Genomic DNA, 26,053 nt, shown 5'->3' on the forward strand with positions numbered 1-26,053 from the left:
GTCAGCACACTTCCAAGTTATCTATGCAATTATTATTTCCTCCTGAAGAGGTAGGAATTAAGAGTCAGAGAATTTAAGTCATTGCCCTATGTCATTGACAGTATCTACACAGTAAATACATCATTCAAAATCAATACTCTGTGATTCCAATGTTATGAATTCTTTTGAAAATGGTATTTCATCCAGGTTTTAATAAAAATGGTTTCATTTCTCTTCAGTCTTGAACATTGCAACTATCTCTTCTTCAGTGATTAATCCCTCAACAGCAAGACGATTTTTAAAAATCCCTGGTGCTTGTAAGCAAGGGAAAGTTTGAGTTACTGGGTGCATTTTTTTCCCTTCCTACTTTTATGATGGAGTAAGGTTTACTTCTGCTTGAACAGAAGAGTAGCGGAGTGGTTGAAAGCATGGGCTGTGGAGTTAGATAAGGCTTCCTTTCTTACCACTCCTTGCTCTGCATGCCTTTGGCCACAGAGCTGAGATTTTCTAGGCTTCCAGGCTCCTGTTTCCATGTGAGTTAAATGGGCATATTAATAACAAATGCCTCATAGGGCTCTGGTCTGGATTAAATGAAAGATTGGACACAGAGCACCTAGCTGAGGCTCTGCAAGTAATGTGTGTCCGATACAGGCTAGCTGCATAATTTTTATTTGCTAACTTACTACAGCTGGCCACCAGCCACTACGCTCAAGTAATATAACTTTTTTTAGTGTTGATGGGGCTTTACCCACCTACCCCTGCTGAAGTGCTAAGGGTTGGAATTTTGCTCTAATGGGATTTTAAAAGTTACTTTCACCTGTAATGTACTGCAGTGTAAACTCCAACCCACTCCCAGAAGCACTGCTTCGAATGCTGCATAATTAAAATAAAAGAACAATCAACAGCAGGAATGTTAGCATAAAACCAAGGAAATTATTAAGAAACTAAACTGAACAACATCATTAAGAATCACCAGAGGCTTCTATAAATATGTAAGTAGTGTAGGAGTTGAAATAATACAGAAGGGAAACACACTATAAAAATATGTTTGTGTCTATAGGCATTGCTTGCGTAAGTCTCTGCAGCTTGTATAACTCAAAGCAGCTTCTTCAACAAGGACCACTTAGGATGGTGAATCAAATATTAGGTAACATCATGGCCTGGATTTCAGCAGGTGCTAAAGCACAATTTATATTTATTCCTATGCTTAAATGTAGGAGCTGAGCCATTAAAACAACACTCTGCCCCAATTCTGAAAAAATAAGGACCCTATAAAAATAACCCATACTTTGTATCCAAAGTTTATACTTGGCTTGAGCAGCCAGGTTTGATTCATGGTGTAATAAGAGTCTTAAATTACTTACACCAAATGGAGTCATATTGGAACTATCCTGTCAGGGTAATGGGTCCAAGAACTTACCGGGGCCAAAACTGTGGTGTCGCAGTACTGGAAACCGGGTGAGCGCAGGCAGGGACTGAAGAGTCTTCCAGTGCAAGTTTCAGCTCTTGATCTTGCTCCCACAGACTGATGAGCAGTTCCCTGCCAAGGTGCCTCCCCTCTGCAACTTGGGGACACATTCACTTGTGTGCTCGGGCTGTGTCTAGAAAGTAACATTTTGGCTGCGATTTAAAAAACAGGCAGACGTTTAGCCAGGAAAAACTAAGTGGTGTTTTTCATGGAGAAGAGCCGTACTACTGGAAAACCGTTGCTGTATTTGATGGTGGCACATGCGAGAGGAAAGTAGCAATAGGGAAATTTTTAAAGAAGGTAAAGATTGGGGGCAACTGGGTGGCTCGGTTAAGTGGCCACCTTCGGCTCAGGTCATGATCCTGGTGTCCTGGGATCAAGCCCTGCATCGGGCTCTCTGCTCAGCAGGGGCTCTGCTTCTCCCTCCCCACTGACTCCTACCTCATGCTCTCCCTCTCTCACTCTCAAATAAATAAAATCTTTAAAAAAAAAAAAAGGAGGTAAAGATTCAGTCACAATAGGCCATAGGGGATGTATTAAAGAACTGAGTTTTAATCTACATGTAATGAGGACATGTTGATAGGTTGGGGCCAAGGGAGTGCTTCACTCTCTACCATAATTTGTAAGAAGCACCTTGGCTGGTGTATGGGGAATGAGTAGATCTTAGGGAGAATGACTGTCCAGCATATGGGCAGAGAGGCTATAATGGTGGGACAAACCAAGGAATGAAAGTGGAGACAGAGGGAAGTGGACAGCCACTAGATCAGAATCAAAGAAGGTAGACTCTAGGAGGTAGGATCAAAACATTTGCCTGTAAATGGGATGTAGGTGCTAACAAAAGGGAAGCTGTCATGAGTTTCAAAGTTTCTTGCTTCAGTGATAGTAAACAACTTTCATGGGATGTGTAAAATACCAGATGAGGAGAGCAAGTGTTCAATAAGGAGTTGCTAACCAATGGGCGTGAAGTTTTAGTTATGCAAGATGGGTAAGTTCTTGAGATCTGCTGTACAACATTCTGCTTATAGTTAACAATACCGTACAGTGCTCTTAAAAATTTGTTGAGAAGGTAGATCTCATGTTAGGTGTTCTTACCATAATAAAATGAAAGAAACAAACAAACAGAAAAAAAAAAAAAAAACCCAGAGTTCAATGTTTAGCATGTTAATTTGACTTGTGCATGAGGCATTCAAATGGCGATTTCTAGTAGGCCACCATTTAAGAACTTATAGATGAAAAGCAACCTCTGTAGTGCTGTCCTGCTCACATATATGGGTTGGTTCATTATAAGCAGTTCTTTGTGGGCTTTATATGCCTTTTTTTTCCTCTAGATCTGGAGAATAGGATAATCACTATTAGAAGCAACATTTCTCAAAATTCAAATGACCAGGTGACCTCTTCAATGACAGGATTCTGAGGACTCCCTGACAGGCTCTATATGCTGCTTTGCAAAAGCACTGCAAATCAATGTTTGCAAAACTAAAACACCGAAGACTGTTCCTGGATTTTGAGCATTAGAAAGTTGTGCTATTCTTAACTCTTTCGGAGATGTTATCTTGCCCGAATTTCTGCCCATTGAGTTTTTGGAGCCAAAAATAAATTCCCATTTGTAACACATTCTAACACAGGACTAATAAACTAGCATAATGCTGACAGTAGAGAAAAACATGCCTTCCTTTCCTATAGGCCCAAAGAGGAATGAGCTGAGCTCAGTTTTTTGAGAGCCATGCTAATTAGACAGCAGGGTGTCAAGAGACTGCTAAATCATGACCCCACCTAAACTGCTTATCTTCAAGCACAGGGTAATAGCATAATGATTCGTGAAATGAAGTCATTTTTGATCAAACTGGTCTTTTTTCTTAGCCCCTCTGCCCAATACAAGTGACTTCTTCCCAAGTTCCAACTCCAGAAGTTAAGACTCTGCCGACATTACAGTATTAAAGTCTACAGTAATTGATTCCAACTGTTGCAGCCATAATAATTGCTTTGCTAAGCAAAGGGATTTATAGATTTGGCCACATTGTGTTGTTTGCTGTCTTCGTTTACTACAGATGCATTTTCCTCCCTGTTTTCCAAGATAGAGTAGATGGAACTGATATGGAAATGATTTTAGCAATGCATTAGATAAAGAAAAAGAAAAATTTCTCTACAGTACCCATTTAAAAATAGCCTTCATTTTTCCCCTCATTTCACAGTAAAATCTTTTCATTGCAAAAAAAAAAAAAAATTGGAAGCATAACAATAAAGAAAAAAGTAAAAATTATTCATAATCATAGAAATAATGATAGTATCACCTTTTTTGGAATTTTTATAAAAGTTCTCTTTCTAAAAAAAAAGTAAGTTTATTTTTAATAAAACTAGAATGAGAGAATTTGTGTATGCTGTTTTTCCTGTTCTTTAAAATACTTCAAAAACATTATTTTTAGTGTCTGCAAAATAGTCAGTTAAATACATGTATAATGGCTTATTAAACATTTTATTATAATCTCCTAATATTTAATTTATTTACGAAGGGCTCTTCAAAAGCAAGTTTCTGCATGTGTTTATTATATATTCATATTCAAATAATCTATAATTTATTCTAAAATTCTTGATTACAAAATTTCTACTAAGAATAGTAGAAGGGGGCATATTGGTGGTTCAATTGGTTCAGACTCTTGATTTCAGCTCAGGTCATGATTTCACCGTCCTGGGATTAAGCCCTGCCTCAGTTCCCCAGTCAGCTGGGAGTCTGTTTGAGATTATCTCTCCTCTTCTCCCTCTGCCTCCCAACCCTGTACATTCCCTCTCTGTCTCTCTCTCTCTCTCAAACAAATAAATAAATCTTAAAAAAGAAAAAAAGAAGAAGAAGAAGAGAAAGAAAGAAGCCATGACATCTAGAATTGTATTGATATAATACGAATATACATTTGGAGTCTTTTATGAATCAAAAAGTTGGTAGGTTTAAAAGTATTGGACTCATCTAGCAGTGCCTGGGAGGCACACTTGGTTAGGTGACCAACTCTTGGTTTTAGCTCTGGTAGTGATCTCAAGGTCATGAGATAGAGCCCCAGTGGGACTCAGGACTCTCTCTCCCCTTCATCCTTGCTCACTCTCTCTTTTACTCTCTCTCAAATAAATACATAACTAAATAAATCTTAAAAAAAAAAAAAAGAAGAAGAAGAAGAAGAAATATTGGATGCATCTATATACATCTCCCTGGACTATAATTTTTCTGGATATAACACATTTTTCATAATATAGTAAAACGGTCACATAAAATGCTTACCTATTGGTAGGCCCATATGGTTCATAAACATTTTAAGATTGCTGTTTCATAGTGTTCTGTATTGCAACTGATAACAGCAAAAAATACATATCTATCTTCTAGAAATAAAGTTTTGTTTCTCCCTCCAGTTGTCCATTTGCATCAAGTCATAAAATTACCTTTCTCTATTTTCATGTTATATAAGAATATAGAATCAAGGAATTTATTATTCCTACAAATGGCAACTTCTGTTCTAATCCAAGGGGAGCCTGGGAATGGAGCTAGCTCAGTGAAGGGTCACTTTATGAACCAATGGAACGTCCTTACATTCTGACTGAAGTTCCCTATAATTCCCTGCCTCTTTCAACTTGCTTTCAATTCCCATTCTGGTTTCTGCCATATACACAGAGAAAACTCCTTTCTTCTACATGCTGGGAAATTCTGGAATCAGTCTATAATTTCAATCCCTTGATCAGGAGTTAAAATACAAAAATGCAGAGATTTCTCATTGTCTGGACATTCAAGATGTATATGATGTGTGTAAATAATGCTGCTATAATGGAGCAAAAGCTACTACGGATATGTAAATGTCCAGAAGCTTCTCTCCCCTCCCTTTTGTCTATGGACGATAATCCTATCTATGTCTTTCCAAAAGGATTTCTGCTTTTTGTACCACAGTTAAGGGGGGTTTCTAATGGGAAAGGAAGTAAATGGCAGACATGAAATATGAAGGCAAAGATTTAAATTAAAGTGCATAGAAAGCTAAAAGGAAGAGCAATAAGAGAAAAGAGTTCTTTTCAGCATTAAAAGAATTGGTGATGGAAATTCAAAGTGTTGAAAAGAAAAGCTGGGGAGCCCCAGAGCTGATAGAAATAAGTTTTCTTAATTAAATGGATAGAAATAAGTTTTCAAAGATATAATGAAGAACAGATTTTCTCAAATTCAGCATTATTGACATTTCGGACTAGATAATTCCTTGCTGTGGAGGACTGTCATATGCATTGTAGGGATGCTTGGAAGCATCCCTGGCCTCTTTCTACCAGAAGCCAGTAGCAGCCCTCTGGCTGTAACAAAAATGTCTATAGTCAACACTAAATATTCCCTGAGGGGCCAGATTTTCCCTATTTGAGAACCACTGCTTAAATAAAAATGTCTTCTCCCCTTTTTCTGCTCATGACCATCGCTACCCCCAGCCCAGGAGCCATCCACCCTTTGCCATTTTCTCCAGACAGCTAGTGAACATTAAAATGGTTTTGGCAATAGTTTTCTGCTGGATTGTTTTTCCTTTGGATTGACTCTATGCAAAGACTGGACTTCAGTGGTTACCAGTTGTATTTAGTTTGGGTTTTCAATTGTTCAGCTGACATATAACATGTATCATTATGTTGCTTGTTAGCCACAGCTGGACAAGGAGCAGACACAAGAGGGTGGCAGGAGGAAAGATCAGGAGCTGCTGGTTGTAGTGCTGAATTTATCAATGATTGGGAGAAAGTAGTTGTATTTATAGGTTTTGACAACCCTAAAAGGGTTAATCACCAAAGTTCCTTGGAGATTTGATATTCACTGATTTGATTATGATCTAGTTCTATTATACATACCCTCATGCAAAGGAAGTATTTTCCCAGTGTTGCATGTGTGAGGTCAGCAAATTCCTAGATAGCAAAGAATCATCTATGGTGGGAAAGTCACAAGTCAAGAGGAAATTTGGTGGGCAGGAAATCACATGTGGAGAAAGTGCCTGCAAACCTGTCAGATTTAAAAGCTGTCACATATTGATCCCAAGCTCTATTCTTACCTCTGTCTTATCAGAAGACTAACTTACCTCTTACCTTTTCTCTAAATAGCTTAAATTTGACCATGAATCTCAAAGTAGAATAGGATTTGTTCTGTTGGTTTTCTGGTGTTCTGTTGGTTTTCTTTTACTTTTACTTCTTTTTACTTTCTTCTGTAAAAAAAAAAAAAAATGTATTCTGTATATTGGTATTGGGGAATTGCACCAATGTTAGAGAAAAAGCAGAGGGGTTATTTCTGCCTCTCTATAAATATAATTAGGATCTCAGCTTTAAGAGCTACGGATGACTTTATTCTCTTCTCTGGTCACCATATGATGGCAGCAGATTTAACAATTAGGCCAAAAATTGCAAGAGCATTTTAAAAGCTATTTTGTTATTCACGGATTTGGGACAAGACTCCCTGTGGACATGTAATATCAGAGGGAGAAAAATGGACTGAAGTCATAGGGGACCGGTGTTGTGGAATGTCACTGTAAAATCCAAGACCCATCTTCATTTTGACATCCTGTTTGAAAGCTTTCTTACATCATGAAAAAAACATGTTTCCCATCCATTAGTTGTCTGTCAATGGAAGGTGTTGAATTTGGATGTGATTCTAACCCTTATTTGGTCTTTCTAGTGTTACTGCACTTTAAAGGAGGAGGCCAGAAACAACTCAGAACTTGTTTGTAATTTCAGAAACACAAAAGACAGAAAATCTTTCAAAACTGTCTCTTCATTAAGAAGCTTATTCAATTAAAGCCATTCCTTTTCTTTTTTAATAACAATTTTAGTTTTATACTTTTCCCTCCATTTTTAAAGTGCAGAGGAATATTTTGCAGTTTTTCAAAAGTACTTTTGGTCAAGGGAATAATAATGATTATTTTTTATATTGGAGCATTAGTGAGCCAGAGCTTTGTAATCATTCACAGAACAGCACAGGATTAGCTAGATATGAATTCAGCAGGGGATTAAGCAGAAAGCCTAATCATTTCCCAGAGTCAAATGAATCCTGAATCTTTCTGGAGGTTGAAAATATTTGATGTACTCATTTTTTAAAAATTATTTTTAGCCCTTGCTGATGTTTCCCAAGTAGAAGCATAAAGACTCAGTTATAAGCTGAAGCTTTCTGACCTAGGAATTCAATTTTGTTATCCTGTTAACCAGGTACCTAGCACCCTACATATCAAACCTTTCCTGTGGGATGGTTTGGACACAATTAGGGAATGAACTAAATCTCGATGACTGGAGCATCAGACAAGATGAATTACCAAGGTAGAAGGAATGAGATGAGAAAGGATGAGCAAAATACTTATTTCCTTTCCAAAATGGAAGTCATTAATTTACTCTTATAATTAGGAAAGTATTTCATGTTTATTATAAATAATTCATGACAGAAAAATAAAATCAGGGATGTAAAAATGGCCTATATTCATTACATGAAGATAATCATGCTTAGCAAGTTAGTGTATATAAAAATATACAAGTAAATATTAATTTACAAAACTATGAGGGTCTCAATGTGCATTCTTTGTTGTTACCTGTTTTTTTACCCTAATAATTATCATAAATACCTTCTCATATTTATAGAGATCAATATAAATTTTTTAATCATGGTTTATTTTTCCATTGAATAGGTAAGTAAGAATATTGTATAATGGTTCAGAGCAAGAGTTTTGGAGTCAGATAAACCTGGATTTGAGTCCAGGCTCTGCTAATTAAAAAATAAGTATCCTTGATATTTGGCTTACTCTCTCCAAATCAGTTTGTTTGTTCTTTTTTTCTTTTCTTTTTTAACTGAAGAGGAAGATAATAGAACTAATAATACAATCTAATTTGTAGACTGCTGATGGCAAGAATGAAAAGAGATAAATAAGTGCCTTGAATGTTATTTTGCACAATATTTATCACATCGCTTGGTTCAATAAATATTAGGTATTTTTGCATAATGTATTTAGCCAATCCTCTCTATGTTTGGTTTGTTTCCATGTTCTCCATTATCTTTAACACTTTGGAGAACCCTTCTGAAATCAAACTTATGTACTGTCTGATTATTTCTGTAGGATAAATCCCCTAAAGTGAATTCCAAAGGTACAGGGTTCTTTCTTTTTCTGTTTTTAACAAAAAAAAAAAAAAGGAATTTTATTCTTCAGCCAAATTTCCCTATGCCAAAAAGGCGGACCAATTTTAAATCCTATTAGCATTGTGGAGGAATGAAAGATTTGTCTTACACCATTTGAACAGTTTAGATAGTAATTTTTTGATGATGAGCTGTGTAGATGAGGAAAGTCTTCAAATCATGTAAAAAACCATTTTAAGCCACTAAAAGTCTCCTTTAATGGTCTTAAGAGACTGTGATGTCCCTTTTAAGACTTTTTTAAAAAACACAATGAAAGCCAAGCTCCTTGTTAAAAATTTTCAGAGAAACATTTATATTTCCCCAAAATAATCATTTATATACTTAAATAGCACAATTTTTAGTTCTATTATTAAATTGAATACAGTAATTTTAATTTTTTAAAAAAAGGACTATCCGTTTCTTTAGGGACTATGAATATTGTAGTGGTATAGGGCCTATAACAGACACAATATAGATTAGAATCAAATAAACTGGCTTTAGTTCTTATCCATCATGCATGCATTAGTCCTACAAACTTTAAAAGCACAATGAAATCTTTCTAATACTTCATTTACTCATGTCTACACACGGAAAATTACACTTAATGGACACTTGTTCACATTTGCTAGTTCAGTAGCCCTCCTCTTCTGTTGGCAGAAGTCTTTTTTTGGGAAACTGCCACAACCCCGCTTAACATGACTTCCCTTCTAGTCATCTTCTAGACCTTCTCTTGTTACAGATTGTTCATGTGATATAGATTTGATCAATCTTAGTATCTATCTCCTTAGCTATGAAGATGGGCTCAAGGATGGTGACATGACCCATGCCAGGCTAACCAGCATCCTCTAAGTTACTCAAGTGATTTAAGCCCAGAAGGTGCAGTTGCCTATCCCATCCCACTACATATGGAATAATGCTCTAACAATGAAGAGAAAGAGAGAAGAAAAAGAGGGAGAGAGAAAGAAAAATATCTGAGACTCACATTTTCTAAGGCCTGAAACTCCCAAAGTTCTCCACTGTGTGAGAATTCCCTCCCATATATGCTGAACATCGTTTTTGTTATTCTGTTTTGTTACTCTGTTTTGTTACATCGTTTTGTTACTCTGTCACTTGCAATACAAAGATTCCTAATACAAAAATTTATCTCTTAGGGTGTCCTTGTGTGTTGACTGAGATAAAATGTATACAGTATCCAGCACAAGACCTTCCTAATGTTCGTCTCCTCCTTTTCCTTATTTGAAGTACTCATTCCTTTTCACTACTGATCAAGTTCCCTGAGAGAGTGGGTGACCTATCTTGCTGGATGGAGATCAAAGAAGGCTGTTGGCATGTCTGGGTTCAAGATGAAAGGGCTACTCAGTGACTGGGAGGTACTTTCTCCACTTTAGCTCCTCTTACTTCAAGAAGCAGCAATCTCCCAGTTATGGACATTGGGGAGGGTATGTGCTATGGTCAGGGCTGTGAATTGTATAAGACTGATGATTCACAAACCTGCACCCCTGAAGCAAATAATACATTATATATTAATTTTTAAAAAAGAAGCAGCAATCTCAAGTTTAGCCACAATCTCAATTTTTAGCCACAATTGTACCCGAGTTAAGTACTGTAATTAGACATGTGGCACATATAACATCTCCTCTGCTAGAATCCTGAATAGCATAGTTTTTATTTACTTTGGCACGTTAACTAAACTTGGTGCTGTTTCTATCCAGAGAAATGGCTGCACTAAGTAAAAACAGCCTTTGGATTAGACTAGTTCTTTTTGAAATTATCATATGTCTTTGAGGACTCTTGCAGATTGACTTGACTTGATAAGTAAATTTAGTCCTTATTTTCCCTTTTTCAATTCTTAATTATTCAGCAATTAAATATTTACTACTTGAATATTTTATCCTGGCAATATTTATTATAGTTATCATCAAAAGAAAAGGCTGGACTTAAGTAATTATACAGATGTTCCTTTAAGAAAATAAAAGAAAAATAACAATTAACACCAAAGGGGAAAAGTGTGGTATAATGTAATTCATTCAGCATTGATGGTGCCATTCATTTGTTGAGTGACCTCAGAAAATCTCACTTATCCTCCATGGATCATGGATCTTAACCAAAATGAGAGAATTGGAAAATGATTTCCTTCCAGTTCCAACATTTAATCATGTTATGAATTCACAGAATAAAAAACATGGTGGCAAGTTCTGACCTTCTGGATCATTAGGTAGTTGGTATGTGTTTTATTACCAGACAAGATATTTTCACTAAAGAACCATGACTTCATGTATTCCTAAGACAATTCCAGGTGCCTGTAGAAAGGAAACAAGGTCTGGTCAGGAGCTTTAGGTTGTGTGACTTTGGACGAATAATTTATTTCTCTGGGATTTGGGGACAAAATACATTGGTATGAAAACAGTGGCCTCTCTTATATTCCAACCAAAGAATGCTTTTGCAAATGAAAATGTAAAATAGAGATTGTAGATTGCTTTGGCCCAGGCAGGAGTGGAGGGGAAGGCTCACTCAGTCTTCCTCCTGCTCCTGACTATGACCTCTGAGGTATCCCACAGCCACTAGAGCCTCCCAGAAATACATTTTGAGAAATCTAAAACCCCTTCAAATACACAATTCCATGGCTTCATGAGTTTAAAAAAAAAAAAAAATCTAATTTGGCTCATTTCCTTTTGTGACTTGTGTTAAATTAAGGCAGCTCACAAAATTTTAAATGTGGCATTATTTCTCAAGATTGAGTTTATATAGTTTCTGTTTTTATGGGAAAGCCTAGGAGTAGCCCCTTGTATACTTCAATGTCATGAACCAAAGTTCTAAAACTTTAATAATCGAAGATTGCTTTTGCTTATTTCTATTTTCTTTTTATTGTCTTTTACGCTAAACATTCTCACCTCCAGTTCTTCTTGGGTGACTGGAATATGGTGTCATATGAAAGGTGAACAACAACCCTAGTTACTCTGGGACTGTCCTGATTTTAGTGCTGAAAGGTCCTCACCCCAGGGAATTCCTTAGCCCTGGGCAGAATAGGAGGGTTGGTCCCCATTATTGCCAGTCATCTTGCTGAGCAAGGAAATAAGGAGAATTTCTAAAAAAAAACTGACAGTTTTAAAGCCATGAAGGAGTAGGCAAAGAAAAGAGGCATCTACCCTCTGATCCGTGAACCTGGCACACTGGCCCCGCCTGCTTGTACGGTCTCTCTGGGTCTCAGTTTCATCATCTGCTTCATCATCTCAGCTCCATCATCATCAGCTTCATCATCACACCCCAGGCTCACCCTCAGCACGTTGGGTGCTGTCCTAAGTCCACTACTCAACGCAGGCTGGTTCCTTTTCCCAGGACGACTGTACTTCGCCCCTGTGCTCTAGTCCAGGCAGAATTGTAAAAATGTACTAATTTGCCATGGATGCTGTAACAAATTATGACAAATTTAGTGACTTAAAACAGCACAAGTGTATCATGTTGCAGTTCTAAAGGTCTATTATGGGTATCGCTGGGCTAAAATTGAAGTGTTGGCAGGGCTGCATTTCCTCCAGGGGCTGCAAGGGAGAATCGATTCCCTGGTCTCCTCCAGTTTCTAGAGATGGTCTGCATTCCTTGGCTTGTAGAGCCCTCCCTCCACCTGCAGATTCCGCAATTGCATCTCTCTGTATCTTTCTTCCACAGTCAAATCTTTCTCCTATTCTTTTCCACCTTCTCTTCCCCATTTAAGGGCCCCAGTGATTACATTAAGCACATCCCGAATCCAGGATAATCTCCTTATTTTAAGGTCAGTTGAATAGCAACCTTGAGTCCTTAATGTATCTAGTGCAACCTATTCACAGGCTCAGAGGATTAGGATGTAGGCATTTTGGGGGAACCATTACTCTGCCTGCTCTATTGTCTCAATTTGTTGAGGGCTCATTTGTTGAGATTAGGAGCCATGGCTTACTCTTAATACCAAAACCAACTCATAATACTTGCTATATATCTAGGGGAAGTACTTAATTTATCACTCAAATTAGGATACTTCTTTGAGTGAAAGAGGCTCTCTTAGTAATTCCTACAGGAAGACAGACAAAAATTGTTCTAGTCCAGGCAAAGTAGGACACCTGGTGACAGTTATAGTATATATTCCACATACATTTGTTGAATTTTATATAATTTAGAGACCTTTTGTTGAATGTTCAGTTACATACTAAGTAGTTTGGGATTTCATAACATATAATCAAGTTGAATAGAAAGGAGTCCAGCATGCAATGCTAAGTAAGCTAAATTTTCAGGTGCACTTTATAAGGCATAATTTAGAAAAGACAGAACATCAGTAAAGGCTGGTGTTTAGCAGAAGTAACATGGAGGAGATGAAACCCTGAAAATAAGATATCGGTACTTCAGAAAGTTAAATATATGGGATGCCTGGGTGGCTCAGTCAGCTAGGCATCTGCCTTCAGCTTGGGTCATGTTCCTGGGGTCCTGGGATCAAGTGCCACATTGGGCTCCTTGTGCAGCAGGGAGCCTGCTTCTCCCTCTGCTTGTTCTGACTGCTGCTCCCTCTGCTTGTGATCTCTCTCTCTCTCTCTCTCTCTCTGACAAATTTAAAAATCTTAAAAAAATTTAAAAAAGAAAGTTAAATAAAAATAATTTCCCATAAATTAAACTTAAATTCCTATATTTTCTTGTAGAAGGCTGACACTATCTTGTGTCCTGATTCTTTTATTTAAAATATAATCAAGTCTTCATCTTCCATCCTCATTTTTGTCATTATTTCAAGAACTAATAGCCTTTAATAAAGGATACTGATATGGCTTCCAAAATTTGCCAAGTAGAAACAATACTACTGTGGACACATCTGAACTATGGTCTCATTGTTTTTTAGGTTATGGATATATTATTGGTCCAATCCCAAGAGCAGGAAAATGGGTGTGCTTCGGATAAACTGATGAGAACACATGCAAGTCTACAGCAAATGAATAATTGCTCCCCAAAGAGGTCTGTGTCCTAATCCCCAGATCCTAAAAAATGTTACCCTACATGGCAAAGGAGACTCTGAAAGGTGTGATTAAATTAAGATCTTGCGACGGGAAGATTATCCTAGATTATCCTGGATTATCTGGGTGGCCTCAACATAATCACACGTCTCCTCATAAAAGGGAGGCAAGAGAGTCAGAGTCTGAAGATGATGCGAAAACAGAAGCAAGTCCGTAAAGAAGACACGATAACCCTGTGCTGCTTGCTGGCTTTGAGACAGAGCAAAGGGACACAAGCCAAGAAATATACACAGCTTCTAGAAGGCAAAGACAAGGAAACAGATTGTCTCCAAGGGCCTCAGATGGAAATTGCCCTGTTGACATCTTTACTTTGGCCTCATAGAGACTGATTTGGGACTTACAACCTCTAGAACTATGAAATTATAAATCTGTGTTGTTTTAAGCCACTAAATTTATGCTCATCTGTCAGAATAGCAATAGGAAACTAACACAAGTCCATATATAGGCCACAGAGATAGGAATGAGGGTGGCATCAAGCAGAGATGGGAGATCAGCCTCTCCCGAGCATAGCACCTTAGGGAAGCAAATACACAGAAAGTGAAGATGGGGTAGAGGCAGGCGGTGGAGGAAAGGGTTTCAGCAACATACTGAAGGACAGAAGTCCAAACTCTGCCATAAACTCTGGTAACCTGTCCATCATTTTGTAAGACTGGGACAAAACAATTGCCCTTCTACACGTTTCTGAAAATTAGGCAGAATATCCTAATAGTGAAAAGCATGAGTTTTGGAGCTGTAGTGAGCTTAGCTCAGGTCCTTTGTTCAAGTGCCAGCTACTAAACTAATTGTTCAATTTAGCTGTGTTATTTACCTTTCTAATGTTAAGTTGTCACAGTTCTAAGTCAGGGTTAGTAAGAACGCCTCCCTCCCAGGGTTGTTAGGAGGATTAAATGTATATAATACAATATAACATGTTATGTAATGGTATGTATATTTTAACACATATTACATATAAGTTACATGTAAGGTGATCTAGAAATGTGTATATTGAGTCAATTCTCAATAAATGCCAAGTCTCAACGCTTGGGAGTAGAGTATGTATAAGTGCTCATGTTTTCATTTATTCATTAGTTACTGATAGGATCTCCACCCCAATATGGGTACTTTTAAAGTACTCAGCCTGTAGCAGAGCATAAAAGACAAGGACTCTGCCCTTCTGAGTCTGATTTTCAGGATTTTCCAATAAGCTCACCTTCCTGAAGTCACTGTGTTAGCCTGAAGTGTGAGGCTCTTCAAAGAGTTCTCTATATGGTCTGGGGGAGCCCTCATGGCAACAAGCCACCATGGTAGGGCTCCCTGTTAATACGGCTGTGCACCTCCACCTGGCATCAGGTTAATGACATATTAGAAAAATGACTTTCATGGTTTTCTTATTTATAATGTAACCCTAGAAATATTTCCTCTGTTTGTGACCTTAGGTCCATGGTACTTGCCTGAAGAACTGGGTAACGAACTATTTTTTACACGACAGTGGGAAAAGCACAGAGATATTTATTTCCACTCCCCATCGGACTGAAAAAGGTAGTAGCGATTGGACTGGGCTGAGGAGATCATACTGTTATAATGAAGGAGGCTCAACTAGTAGGGGGTGTAATGAATGTAAGCCTGAAGTGAATGAATCATTATAAAATGTACACTCCATCTCCACAATGAGTCTATTTTATTAAAATAATCTCTGGCATAATGTTGTCCTCTCTTGGCTTTCCCCTACTGTGAATCTATCCATGATTCTACCATCACAAATCTTGTCCCCTGAGGACAGATCCATAATGAGAGTGAAGGGTTTGATTATTTGCTTTTAATAACTCTGCCTCCAAAATCCTACTTAATGCAGCAGAGATTCTATATTGAAGAACATGCCAGAATTATTGGAGGATCAATCAAAATTGGCAATTAATCATAATCACAGCCAGTAATCATAGCTGCAATTACCAATTGATTAATTAGGACAGCTCTTGAAATGCCAGTAGAAATTTAACATCATATTAGATTCAGCCCAATAACCATAAACTTCTACAATTACTTTCCAGCTTACCATAATTTATGTCATATTTCTTTCTATTATTAGCTGTTATATTTATTTATTCATCATTTTATTTGAGCAGGCCAAACTCTTTTGCTGTCTTTTTTATATTGGGAATCTACTAAAATATGTTTAAGTCATGGCATTAAATAAATCTAGTGTCAGTGCCAGGCAAATATTTGCAAATTTAGGACATCTATTTGCATTGTTTTTTAGGCTAAGAATTTTTTTTTTTTTTAATGGGATGTGAGTATATTCTGCACACTGAAAATTGGATAATGCTGGTATATTGGATTTATGTGTGCAAAGTATCATCTGGTTTATTAACCAACTTTTTGCAGGCTTTCCATGGGAAAATTTATTTAACCTTTTGAAAGATAAGTATAGGGGCACCTGGGTGGCTCAGTGGGTTAAGCCGCTGCCTTCGGCTCGGGTCATGATCTCAGGGTCCTGGGATCGAGTCTCGCATCGGTCTCTCTGCTCAGCAGAGAGCCTGCTTCCTCCTCTCTCCCTCTCTGCCTGCCTTTCTGCCTACTTGTGATCTCCCTCTGTCAAATGAATAAATAAAATCTTAAAAAAAAAAAAAAGAAAGAAAGAAAGATAAGTATAAGACAAAGAGTCACCAGAACTACCTAATATGTGCAGGCATCCTAAGGTCAGGGGAAATACAAGTTAAGGAAATTGGGAGAGATCTAACATAAATATAGTAGGAGATCTGTTAAGAAAAAAATCAGCGTATGTTTACTTATTTGGTTTAAGACTGTGGATTATATTGAGCCAATGCAAATCACCACCACTTAAATCATACCTCCATTCAACAAACAGCTTCTCAACACTTACTCTGCAAAGTATGTTAGGTATTGGAGGCGCTATAGAGTTGAATGGAGCTTCCTCTCCTACCTTTAGTTTACAGTCCAATAAAGTAGTTGAAACACAGACCTCTGAGTAGGAAGAACAAAAATCAACCATGCAGGATGAATGTGAAGAACAGGAAGATTTGACCAAGTAAGAAGAACCCATTCGTTGAGACCGACTACTTTTTTTCATGGACCTCCTGTTTCTTCTTTCTTTCTTTCTTTCTTTCTTTTTTTTTTTAAGATTTAATTTATTTATTTGACAGAGAGAGATCACAAGTAGGCAGAGAGGCAGGCAGAGAGAGGGAGAGAGAGGAGGAAGCAGGCTCCCAGCTGAGCAGAGAGCCTGATGTGGAACTCAGGGATCCCAGAACCCTGAGATCATGACCTGAGCCGAAGGCAGAGGCTTAACCCACTGAGCCACCCAGGCATCCCCGGTCCTCCTGTTTCTTGAAATCTATTTGCAAAATCAAAGATAAAATTCTAATTATCTGAATTTTTAAATTGTGTTTATTCAAAGATTAATTCTTCTCTTCCAAATCCTCATGTTAAAGTCCCTCAAATTTGTTAACATTAATTTATTATTTACTGGATTTTGTGTCTCAGGCACAGAAAATGTCTTAACTCTTCATAGTAACAACTGATGGAATAAAACAAAGCTACTTTCATCAGATGCATAAAAAGCAGAACTATCTCCCTAATATACCCAACATATTACATTGATAGCATTAACTTGAAGCAAATAATGAGCCAGTTTTAGGGGCTTAAGTTTTATTCTGCTATTGAGTTTCTCACAATTAGGAGACATCCTTTGTGTGACACACACCGTCTGGGCACATACCATATGACCACAGGAGGAAGGCATGAACTTTTTGAGTAACTGATGCTCCCTTGGCCCCCACTCCATTTGCAACTACCTATACACTGCTGCACTGTGCAGAATAACTTTGACTCATCTGCAAGGGGATTCATTAAAACTCTGGAATCAGGAGCTGCTGAAATGGTAATAGACATTTATGAAGACTGCGTTACAGTGAAAATTTTGATAGCATTGTGTATTACATCCATATTAATAGCAAATTACCTTAGCATGGATAATAGCATTTCACAATGAACACCCAAGGAATTAGGGACTATTAGCCTTGTCCTCAAAAGCACTGTCTGCCTCTTTAGAGGTAAATTCTGAAAAATGGAGGCTATGAACTTCATACATTCTTAGACATTCTAGGGCCGTCAACCCACTCTGAGTTCTATCAGTACAGCTTCTCGTCAGCTAAGCCATGCAAATTCAAAAGCTCCTGGGAGAAGAGTAACAGAGGAGTTATCTACACTATACAAGTGCTGCTGATTCAACTACCATTTCTCTCCAGACAACTCAAGGCAATGTCTGTTCAGTAAATACTCTTTCAAAAAGAAAAGAAGAGGCTGCTTTTAAACATCATCCCAAACATCATCCCTTTAATGGATGAGATGTCACGGTCTCCTGGCAAGTGAATACTTCAGTGGCATAGTACTTTGATTTGCAACAGTTATAAAACAGCTATTCCTAGAGCAGAGTTAATTATGGGGAGTAAGCAGTTTGGAGGGACTAATTTATATTGCAATGCTTTGGTTGGCATAAAAGAGAAGGCTGTCATAAGTAAGCCTCCTCCCCCTCCCCAAATAGATTGTTGCAAATTCCACAGCAAGGGTTCCATTAGGATATTAACTTAAGATAAAGCCAAGCAGTGATCTGCATAGACCTTGGCTGATCTGAACAGGCCTACCTTGTGACTATGACACAGGTACCTAAGACAGCTAAAAAGGCAACTGGGGTATGTTGAGAAGTTTTGGTGGCCATGCCCATGTTTTGTATATCCAAAGGGTCATGGATAACCATTATGAGTCTCACCCACATGTTGAACCTTCAAATTCACACATTTTCATGTTGCAATAAACTGAAACAATTCACAACATCCTTTTAGAGCATACCATTTATCGATGGCATTGATAATGATTGTTATGGTGATAGCATGGCAAGGACATGGGGGAAAAAATCTTACCCAAAGCAACTAGGAATAGAGATTATCATTTGAGCCCTCACGAAAATACTTGCTTAGGTGCTTCTTTCTTTCTTTATAGAGAATGCATAATCTCCAAAGAGCAGCAGCAGAAGAATCCCTTGTATCTATTTATCCCAATAACTTTTCTTTCCCCCCCATTTGGCTCAAGGAGAGGGTTGGATTACTAGCTCCTTTCTTACAGGTAGTTTTTTTTTTTTTGATGTACAGAAAAGTGCTCTTGGAATTAAAAAAAAAAAAAATCCTTTGATAAAGGTCAAACTTCTTTCCATGACCATGTGACCTCCCTGTTCTCTTGACCAAACCCAACTGTATGTCTGAGACAATGGAGTCCAGGCAAAACAATATGAATCAGCCTACCTCATCCTAGGTAAGGCACAAAATGGCACAGAAAGGGGAACAGTAGGGGCGCCTGGGTGGCTCAGTGGATTAAAGCCTCTGCCTTCGGCTCAGGTCATGATCCCAGGATCCTGGGATCAAGCCCCACATCTAGCTCTCTGCTCAGCGGGAAGCCTGCTTCCTCCTCTCTCTCTCTCTGCCTGATTCTCCACCTACTTGAGATCTCTGTCTGTCAAATGAATAAATAAAATCTTAAAAAAAAAAAAAGAAGAAGAAGAAAGGGGATAGTAGATGGAATAGAAGAGGAAAATGAGAATAGCCGACAACTGTATCACATAGGATTTGTTTGAGAACAAAATTGGATATAAGAGTGTTTTTAAATGATGAGATAATATACCAGTATTGGTTTTGTTTTTGTTGGTAATAGTATTATTATCCTTGATAGCAATAAGATGAAATGAAAAGTCTGGGTAATAAAATGTTTTGTATGCCAACTAAAAATTAAAAAAAAAAAAAAAAAAAAAAAAAAAGCCAGATCATATCAACTACCAGACCGAGGCAGAGTCCTTCATAATTCAATGAGGTTGGTGTCCTGCTTAACAGAGCCAAAATCGCCACTAGGGAAGAACATGACAGATTCCTTTTACATCTGCACTTTTGCAACAACAATTCAATCCCCACTACTTCCCACTGCTCTACTTCTTCTGTTTAGATTTATTCATTCATAAATAATTTGTAAATTTACCAGTACATTTCTACTTACTTGGTCTCTCATTCCTAGTTTCTAATAGATTTCCAGAGAGTAAAGGAGCAAGGATTCCTAATTGACAGACATTATCACAGACACTGAGGAGAGAGACTACTTTTTAATAAAAGTTGAATCAGAGGTCTTGCTTTTTCTTCCCACCTTTTCTTTATAAAAGATGGCTCTGGGTTTGAAGAACTTTCTGTCCCCTGATGCTGTGAGATTTACTGGACCTCCTCTGGGAAAAATATACACCCCCCACCCTACAAATGTTGGACTTGATCTACGTGCCTTACTTTGGCACTGGGATGTGACTGGATATAAGAGAGGCATAACTGAGCACCGGCTTTAAGAACCAGTGAAGATTTAAGAGCCAGCCATCTTGCTCTTTCTTTCTGTTACAGAAAAATTCGTGTCTCAAATAGGGGCTGCTTCTTCAGCCTGAATCTTGCAATAAAGACAACTCATGCAGGAGTGAAGAGCTATGGCTGATGTGGAGACACCACCATGTAGCAAGAATGAGAAACAGACTGTTGTTTTTGTAAGCCAGTGAGATTTTTAAAGTGTTACTGCTGCATCACTTAGCAAAACCTGACTGACATAACCAAAGTCCCACTTAAACTATGTAATAGTTTTTAAATAGATTTTTCAGAAAGATATTTTAAAGCTATTTCGTTGGAGGTATTATCAAATCCTTAAATCATTTCTTTCCTTTCTTTTTCTCCATAACTTTCAATCTACTCTTTGCAATATGAGCCTCTTCCTCATTCATGATTTCTCTCTCTAGAACCAAGAACATATGATCCTCTGAATATTTTATAAATCTTAATCTACGTCTTTGAATTATCTCACCTATCTGCTTTTACTGCCCCGGTCATAGGGTTGTAGAGTTGTACTGGAAAAGGCACAAAATTTTACATACCTAACTAATTAACACATTCTTTGTGTTCAATTAAATATACTGTTGGGTGTATTTTGCATTGTTTATTATCTTTCCATTCTAAAATCCCCACTTCTTCCCTGTTTACCAAAATTTAGTCTCAGAAGTCACTCTATGGCAAAACTTCAAACTATTAATTGATTGATTGATTGATTTTAGAGAGAGAATGAGAGAGAGTGTGTGGGGCGGGAGGGGAGGGGCAGAGGGAGAGCGAGAATAAGAATCCTAGGCAGGCTCCATGCTCAGCATGGAGTCCAACACAGGGCTCAATTTCACAAGCTGAAATGATGACCTGACCCAAAATCAAGAGTCAGACTCTCAACCAACTGAGCCCCCCAGGCACCCTAAAACTTCAAACTATATAATGGGCACTTTCCCAGGTATCTGCTTTTTCACCTCTGTAGTTCAGCTGATTATTCCTTTAGCTAATCTTTAACATTTTAATTTGCCAGGAAGCAAATTAAATTCTCCTATAAGTAATTGTAAGCCTATATTTTCATTTTTTTTTAAATTCTTAGACATAAAGTTCAGAGAGCTGAATTAATTATAATTGATCAGTTTTTGGCAAACTGTCATCACTGTTCTTGCAAATTTCCTTCCTTGTTTTGTTCTGTTCTATATCATTTTCCTTTGTATCTCATTCCTCCTCCTATCTACCAACATTGATTATAAAATGCTTTAAATGTGTCTTTTAAGAACATAAATTATTTTACTTCTGAACATGTTTTTGATTTACATGAAAATGTTATGTAGCTCATGTTTTAGAAGTATCTCTATCAGGCGTGCCTGGGTGGCTCAGAGGGTGAAAGCCTCCGCCTTCGACTCAGGTCATGATCTGAGGGTCCTGGGATTGAGCCCCGCATCGGGCTCTCTGCTCAGCAGGGAGCCTGCTTCCCCCCATCTCTCTCTGTCTGCCTCTCTGTCCACTTGTGATCTCTGTCTGTCAAATAAATAAATAAAATCTTTAAAAAGAAAAAAAAAGAAGTATCTATATTGGTTAATGTGAACCTAATTTCTTGCTCATGACGCTTCTATGAGTACCCCATGGTATGTATCCATCCCATTCCTCCTATTTCCTTTACAAAAAAAATATGTAAGATACCTACAATATTTACCATCAAAATCAACACCAAGATGCTTCAGCTTCTACATTTCTTTTGAAATCTGTGTTATGGGAGTGGGTATATTTTAAAAATGGCAATTTCCCTGTCATTGGGTGCATAAAATTTTACCCAATTGATCTACGAAATTTTTATACCAATTTTTACTCTTCCATTTACTTATGTTTTTACTAACACTTAAAATTACACACTAGCTAGTTTTAACCTGTTATAGAACTATAAGAATAAAGTTATATCTCACTGTTTTTTTGTATCTCTGTGCTTGCTAATGAGGTTGAATACTGTTGATTACTATTTTAAATTCTTATCAGTTCTAAATGTATTATATTTTAGTTATGAATTCTTCCTTAATCCAAGTTACCTTTTTTTGCATTTCCAAATACAGTTTTTTAAACTATTTCTTTTTCTCTTAGTTCAAGTCTTATTTTATTTTGTCAGAGAATGTCATAGGGTTATGTGTTACAGAACCTGAACTGGATCCTGGTGGAAGAACCAAGCAGTATCCGGAGACTTTGGAGGTTTGGAGGTTTATATAACACTGGCGGACTCAGAGGAGATGGTTCTCTAAGGGTCTGAACCCTGAGAACAAGCAGGGAGGGTAATTTATATCCTTCTACTTCTGCATACTTAGTACTTTTGGTGCATGTGGGAAAGGGGGTAAGGAAAGAAGAACCCAGAAGGGCTTTGAGACAGAGACTGGAATTCCCTTGATTTGCTCAGTCATCTTAGAGTACAGTTTTTTCCTTATCAATTGTATTGTTTCTCTGCCATGTTTTAAGATTCTGTTTTAAGTTCCATGTTTGTGGACTATTTGGTAAACAGAAGAAAATCTTACTAATCACATTTTTTAAGCATTCTGGATCTCATTTTCTTACTGCTTTATTAGTTTCTATAAGAAATGTGCTTAAATTTAAAAAAAGGTTACTCTTTTTAAGTTAAAAAAGTTTTAAAAAAAGCTTACTAAAAAGTTGATTTTTCAATTTCTTACCTCTATTCCAGGTTTACTAGTTTTTGTCATATATGTTAGGAGACTATACTATTACTAGCATATATGGTAATAATTAGTTATTATCCTGATCTTTTTTTAAATCAGAAATGTATACTATCGGGACATATTCCTCATTTTATTTCATATTTTCTCTTAACCACACTTTCTTTTTTTTTTCTTTTCCTCTTTCTTTCTTTTTTTTTTTTTTAAAGATTTTATTTACTTATTTGACAGACAGAGATCACAAGTAGGCAGAGAGGCAGGCAGAGAGAGAGGAGGAAGCAGGCTCTCCACAGACCAGAGAGCCGGATGCAGGGCTGGATCCCAGGACCCTGGGATCATGACCTAAGCCAAATGCAGAAGCTTTAACCTACTGAGCCACCCAGGCGCCCCCCCCCATCTTTCTTTATAAAGATTTATTTTTTAATTTAATGATTCAGATGTTATATGTTTAATTTTACAGTGTTCTGATAACTTAGGGTAGCCAACTAATACTCATCCATTTATCCTTCCTTGCATGTCATTCGATTATGATTTTTAACCATAATATTAGGAAGTTTGGGTCCTTTTAATCGAGGTTCTAAGTTTTTGGTAATTTTTTTTATTAAATTATTTGATCCTCTTTATTTTTTATATTCCTTAGATTTTTTCTCTCTTTTCATCTGATTCTTTCAGAGGTCTTCAGGCTGTATTATCTATTCCATGGGCCAAATTCAGTTGGTAGCCTATCTTGATGTACACCTGAGCCAAGGATATTTTTTTATATAATTTAAGTGTTGTGAGAAACAAAGAATATGCAAGTGATCTTGTGTGACTTACAAAGCCAAAAATATTTAATACCTTGTACTTTATGAAAAACATTTATAGATACCTCAATTATTTCATCCAAGAATAATTTCAAAGAACATTTCTATGGGGTAAAATTTTGAAGGCCTTGTCTGATTGATAATATGTAATATTTCATTTTCACATTTAAATGATAATATAGGTAGATATATAATTCTATGTTAAAATTTCTTAGGTCTTTTCTTTTAATAGTTTAAAATTTTTACTTCATTTTCTTGCAACTGTGTAGCTGATTATAAATACTGATGGTAACCTGATGCTTGTTTTGGGGCATATAATCTTCTCTTTCCTCGAGTTTTTTGCAAATCTTCAAATCATTTTCAATATTTAAATTTTTTTAATTTTATTTATCTAGTGCTTTCTCATTTGATGGTGTCTGTTTAATCTATTCTGCATTATAATCTTTGAGGCTCTATAAATTTGGGGTTTTGTTTTAAAAAAAAATTAGGGGTATTCTCAGGCATTATTTCTTCAAATAGTACCTCCCTCCAATGAGCATTTTGCTTCTTCACTTTTGAAGAAACAAAAGTTTGACACATCTACTATTCTCTATGTCTTTGAATGTCTTTGCACATTTTTCATCTCTTTCTCTCCCTATCTCTTTCAACTTACTTACTTAAAAGCAGCTTTATGGACTGAATGTTCTTGGCCCCTGCAAAACTCTTATGTTGAAGTCCTAACTCCAGTGTTGCTATATTTGGAGACGAGATCCCTAAAGAGGTAATTAAGGTTAAATGAGGTCTGAAGGATGGGGCCCTGCTGTGTTATGGTTAGATAAGATTAGATAAGAAAAGATACCAAAGCTCATGTTCTAGATACGTGTGTAAAGAAGTGGGTATAAGCCAAATGGAGGGATTTTAACAAAACCAACACTGCTGGCACATTGATCTTGGACTTCTGGTCTCCAGAACTCTGAGAAAATAAATTCCTAATTAATTAAGCCACCCAGTCTCTGGTACCTTGGGATGGCAGGCCAACCAGACTAATACAGGTAAGTAATTGTTTTAAATCAAGATTATTGTGACTGAAAATACTTAGGTGAGAAAATTATATGATAGAAAAAAGCACTACCTCATAATCTAAGGTATTCTAGATAGGGTACAGATATGGCAGCAGGAGCCAGGGGTTCCGGCTTGGTGGTTTTGAATGAAAAACACATTTAATTTGGCCCCTTATTTGTTGTGGTGAGATATTGTGATAATTCAAACCAGAAAATGCATCCTCCTCTCTACCTACCCAAATTTCATCTATACAAAAACATCCTATGACTTCTCTTTTGAAAGAGATTATGCTAATTACTCTATAATTTAATATATATAATTATTCTCTAATTGATTTGTGTGTTGATTTTTGCCTTGATGTAATATCCATACATCCTTAGGTCATGTCAAATACTAATTTACTTTTCTCAGTAACTGGGTCAGTCCTTGATATAAAATAGGCATTTGAAGAATGGTGATAAATAATTATCTGATTGCCATTAATGACACACCATAGGGTGTATTAGCTTATGGAACACAACTTGCCAGAATATTAAGGATCTAAATTGGAAGTTATATAATTTTATTCTGAGGTGCACGCTGACAGTATTCAGCCTTTCATGTGCTTATTTTAAAAATAAATATCCTTGATGACACCAGACTTGATGATATGAGTCTACAGTCTTTATATAAAACAAAAATACTTTGTATTAGGCTTAAAACATAGGTTAATTTATCCACTATTATAGGTAGGTGTTATTATGTTTTAACAAAAACTAAACAGAGATATTGATTTCTTGGAATTTCACAAACCAAACCCAAGAAGAGATTCTAGAAAATTCTTAGGGCCGAATTATTTATTATGAAGCAGTTTTTTTTTTTTTTTTTAAACTTGAAATCACGGAAAAGGTATCAGACAATCATTACCCTGAACTTGTGAGCAAAAGCATGTATGTCAATACCTATATGCATTTCCCCAGAAAAGACCATTAAATGCTAAAAAAATGCTAAAAAGCATTTTAGGATTCTCGAAATAGTTTCTCACTCAATTAAAACTGAAGAATTCCTATTTCAATGTTTTTACAAAATCGAATTGTATCACAATTTGAGAAGTTAACAGAGGACAGAATCTTGAATAATAAGAACAAAAGAACATTTAACCCATAGGGGTCGGCTGGAAATTTATAGATCAAACTGTACTCAAACTTGGTAATGTTGGGATACCCTTGATATGGAGTAAAAGGTTAAAAAAAGATCTTCCTTGAACTTCACCAAAATCTAATAATAAAGCTCTGATAAGTATTCTATAACAGCTACTCCTGGAGAGAAGCAAGATGGTGGAGGAGTAGCAGACTGAAATGACATCAGATCCTAGGAGTTCAGCTAGTATCAAACCATTAAGAATACCTACAGACTCAACAGGAGACAGAAGAGAGCAGCAATTCTAGGAACAGAAAATCAACCACTTTCTGAAAGTTAGGACGTATGGAGAAGTGAATGTGAAGCAACGGGAAGATAGACCAAGGGGAGAGAGGCTGGATCCTGGCAAGTGGA

This window comes from Mustela erminea, chromosome 9 (assembly GCF_009829155.1).
Source record: "Mustela erminea isolate mMusErm1 chromosome 9, mMusErm1.Pri, whole genome shotgun sequence".
Lineage (NCBI taxonomy): Eukaryota > Metazoa > Chordata > Mammalia > Carnivora > Mustelidae > Mustela > Mustela erminea.